Here is a 4,815-nt window from a genome sequence, read left to right as displayed (position 1 = left end):
CCATGGGACACTGATAGAATTTTGAGTATACTGGTGTGTTTGTACTTGTGCGTATTTCGGCTTTAACGTGAGGGGTATAGGTCAGTTTGTCATCGGGTTTTGCAAACAGATTTCGGTATTTTTTTAGGAAACGGGTTAATTCTTTTCGTTGACAATTTGTTAGATGATCTTATTTGGGTATAATTGCATTTACTGATTCAAATTTTTTTCTTTTATGGGAATACTCATGACGTTTCAAAGAAACAATTTACCTCTTTCGGTGTCAATAATTGCACCTAGTTCCTTCAAACTGTCATTTCATAATATTCATTCAAATGTTCTGAGTGTTGGTAATAAAAAGAATTTAACTATTGATTTTGGATCATTAAACAAATTAACCATTTTGTAATGTGCTATTTTTATTTCAACTCCTAAGGATACTGCATGAAATGGGGTATCATTCTGTAGTGGATTCTGTTGAATATAATTTCTTTTGGATCCATCGGTTCTGGTCATGGTTGTGGTTTGGCAACCATAGAACGAGATGGTTGGAATATTGGTTGTTGTCCATTATGGTTCTGTGCGAATTGGTTACCTACATTAGTAAAATATGGCCTTTGTTGTGGTTGTTCAAAAAAATTATTTGATTGTCTGGGATTCATAGTTGGGTTTTGCAGTGTGCTAATTCTAGGTGGAAGAAGTGGTCTAGCTTGAAAATATGAAAAGTGAGGAGTCGGAACCTGGCGTGGTACTAACAGTGGTCTATTGGATTGATTTCTAAATATGTTTTGTTGTCCTCTATTTGACGCATGATTGGTACGGTATGCTTGATTTTCTAACTTCAACCATAAATGCAATGCAGTTGGTAAATCAGCAGGCTCCTTCATGCCGAGAAGACGTGAAAGGTCTCCACGTAATCCGCGAATAAAGGTATCAAGGGCCTTATCTCTGTACAGCTTGGTCATAAGTTGTTCTGATTCCCTGCCTAATTCCATATAGCCTATCTTATTAAGGATCAAAGATAAATGCTTATAGACGGCCTGATGAAATTTTTCAATAGACTGGTTGGAACCTTGTGTTATGGTGGTTATTTGGTACTCTAATGTACTCAAGTTCCTTTCGAATGCATGGTGTAGCGTAAGGTATTTGGAGATGGTACTCCAATTTAAAGGTACGTTGTAAGACTCTAACGCAGTGTCTGCGTTTCCAGTTATTTTATTGCGAATAGTATGCAAAATACAAAAATACTTTGCAGTACCAACTGTGTGTTCGTATGTTCTTAAAATTCACTTTTTTCATGAGCCAAATTCAGCTGGGTCACCGGAAAATTCTCTTAGACTTTTTACTATATCGGGCACTTTGTCTAATTCTCCTAAATTACCAAGGTGCTCTTGGTCTATTCCTTGACACCCTACATTAGTAAAATCAAATGTTTGATTTTGCGTCTGTTGCAACAAAATTGGTAATTGTTCGCAAAAAACTTGCCGAATGGCATTAGTTAAATCGCCAGGTTGGGTCATATTTCTATTGCTTTAAAATGTCACTCGTCTCTGTATGTCTTTGTCGTTGATGGGGATTAAGATTAATTATTGGAGGTCTAATCAAATTGGCCATCCGTTTTTTCAAATTTTAATTTTATATTTAACTCAATTGAAATATTTTAACTTCCTCAAGTTTATTACTGATTCGCCTTAGTCAATCAATCAATCCCTTCGATCATTATTTTGAATTTTTATTGTTGTTTTTTTTTTTGAAAACCAGTATCTGGTTTTACTCTTTTATCCTGGAGGGTCCTTTGGGTAGCAATCGCAGAATTGGATTAAGTTATACTTAATAGTACAAAACTTCGTTAAGTTAATTTTTTGCAAAAGTAGGGGTTATTATCGCTTTACGCCTTATTTAGTAATATATTATTTATGATTTTAATTGCTTCAAAATGCAATTCGATTTAATTCTACCTTACTTAATTATATAATTTAATTTTTTATATAGAATTTAAAAATTTCCAGATAATATTTACTTTATAAATTTAATTTTGCTTGCCTTACAGGACTTGCAATCCACCGATGTTCAACGAAGCTCAACTTTTAAGTTTTCTAGCCTCTTTGGCCCCTGCTCGGGCGCCAGTTAAGTTTTGCTTTATTGAGTTACGAAATGTAACTGAACATAGTATCTTAAAATTACTCTAAACTAGCTTGCGGCGACGGCGTTCTTAACGGCGGAGTTTAGCGGATGTTGAATGGTCAGCAGAATTTACAATATAATAAAGGAAAACAATGTTTTGTTCTCGAAGGTAACTTTATTAATAATGAAACAGTTCGAATCAAGGTTTACAATGAGCAAAACTTACAATTAGAATCCAAAGTGAGAGTATGGAACATTCTCCTGGTTTGTTGTTGTAATAACTTAAATCTATAATACAAAGTAATAAGCTAATAGTGAGAGAATTCGTTGTTATTGTAATTAAAGAACTTTAACTAAAATGCAATGACAAGAATGAGTTTGGTCAATGACGTGAGAGATTAACTTAAGCTTAATATAAGTTGTTGGCAGTAAGGGCAATAGTATGTGACTCCTTCACCCTTAAGATATTTACGGCCTCGTAAATTAAAAAAAACGAACTTAAATTAACTAAAAAAAATCTTTCTCTATGTGGACATTATTATGCATACTTATACTAGCTTAACTTATGTATTTAATTTAAAACATATTAATTTTGAAATTTATACCGCCTTTTACATTGAGCTTTATAATATTTAGTTTTATGATTATTTGATGTATCGGTAACATAATTTCCATTTTTCTTCTAGTCTAGAAGTTTTTTGTATTTAGGTTTATTTTTGCCAATTTCTCTATTACATACAATATTGTCGACCTGTTCAACAGGTTTGGTATTTTTCTTTTGATTCAATTTCTCAATTCTTTCAATTTTCTCGTTTTCGTATATTTTGCACAATTTATTAATTTCAACTTTATCAAAATTTTTAATAATAAAGTCAATAGGTCTTTTTTTGGTTGTAGAGTGGATAGTGTTGTTATAAAAGGTAAATATTTTAAAAAAAATGTCATATACAGTGGACTCGCGATAGTATGAACTAATTAAAAACAGGACAGTTCATTTTTGCGAGATTGTTCATATTTACGAAAGGTGTAAAAACGAAAAAATGTGGTATTAAATGAATTTTTTTTTTATTTTAAACTTCAAAATAAACTTGTTTTATTAATTTTTTTCGTTACACAAGTAAAACAATGTTGCATGTAAACAAAAAAGTTGAGATATAATTTCATATTATACATATTTTAATTTTATAAAAAGTTGAAGCTCATTTTGGAAAAAAATCGGTAATCCTCTTTTGCTGTTTCTTTTGTTCAACCACCTTAAAAACTGCTTTTTCCCCTAGGTTCTTTAATACATTTAATTCCTTTTGTTCAACCATTTCACTTTCAGCCCATTCCAAAGCATTATTATGTAAATATGTCAATAGCTTCTCTTGCTGTAATCGTCTTTTGCGACTCTACAATATAGTCGTCTTCGTCGGATATTTCTTGTATTTTATTTTCATTGAATTCAATAGCATCCTCGTTCCATTCTCTAACGTTGCAAGCAGTGATTCCAATCTGCAGTGAATATAAATAGTAAATACAACTTTTTTCAGTTTACGTTTCTGATAAAACAAACCTCAGGTCTCAAGTTTTGTAAAAGATTGGCTGCGCTATCCTCCAAGTCCACCACATTCATATACAAGTGCCTTCGAAGGATATTCAAAGGAATTTCATCTTCAGGATCTTCTTGATTTTCAAGCATACTCAAAACATTGTTCCAGCATTTTGATAGCACAGCCTCATCCACTTTATTCCATGCAGATTCAAGGGTAATAATAGCGTCCTTAAGTGAAATTTGCTTCATAGACTCTAGCAAGTCACATCCTGTTGCAGCAATGGAAGCCAAAAGACTGTTTCTGTAATAAAGTTTTGTAATCCTGATTGCATTTTGGTCCATGGGTTGTATAAGGGGGGTGACGTTGGGTGGCATAAACATTGCTTAAATAGAGCCGTCTTCACTTTTAAGTTCATTCGCAGGTGGATGCGATGGAGCGTTATCAATTAAAAGGACAGCCTTAACTGGTAGACCTTTTTTTGTCAAAAATTTCGTTACCTACATAATACATATGTAAGTTGTAAGCTACTGAAATACGAGTTAAAACTTACCTCAGGTATGAATGAACGATGGAACCAATCTTTGAAGATAGCGGCAGTCATCCAAGCGGACTTTGAATGTTATAATGAACAGGGCAGTCAAACCCCTTAAAACAACGGGGGCTTCTGGCCTTGCCTATCACAAGGAGCTTGAGTTGATGAGATCCTTCCGCATTTGAACAGCACAAGAATGTTATTCTTTGATTTTCCATCTTTGCTCCTGGGGCTGTTTTTTCTAATGATGATACATACGTCTTTTGTGGTAAAAGTTTCCAAAATAAACCGGATTCGTCGGCGTTGTAAACTTGCTCCCGGCTTAAACCAAGCTCTTCCATTTTCGTCTTTGGAGCTTTTTTGAATGGACCAACTGGGGCTGTGAAGATAGTTTTTCCTCAGAAACTTGGAGCAACCGAACGCCATATCTCTTTTTGAAATTTTGGAGCCATCCATCAGTGGCATTGAAATCAAGGCAATTTTCTTTAATTGTACAATGAAGCACCTTCGCCTTTTCTTTTAACATCAGTCCGCTCACCGGGAGTTTTTTGTCCCTCATATGCAAAAACCATCTATACAACGATTTTTCCAATTTTGGATACTCTGATGGACGCATAGTTTTCCTTTTTCCAGGACCCATAAATG

The 4,815-nt window shown here is 33.8% G+C and overlaps 1 pseudogene; it reads right to left on the bottom strand.

Moving 5' to 3' along the window:
* Window positions 1-2,967: 2,967 nt before the first annotated feature.
* Window positions 2,968-4,511, bottom strand: LOC125777850 (jerky protein homolog-like; annotated as a pseudogene).
* Window positions 4,512-4,815: the final 304 nt, after the last annotated feature.

Source organism: Bactrocera dorsalis, chromosome 1 (assembly GCF_023373825.1).
Source record: "Bactrocera dorsalis isolate Fly_Bdor chromosome 1, ASM2337382v1, whole genome shotgun sequence".
Taxonomy (NCBI): Eukaryota; Metazoa; Arthropoda; class Insecta; order Diptera; family Tephritidae; genus Bactrocera; species Bactrocera dorsalis.
Note: the sequence above shows the minus strand (reverse complement) of the source record. Positions and strands in the feature narration are given on the sequence as shown.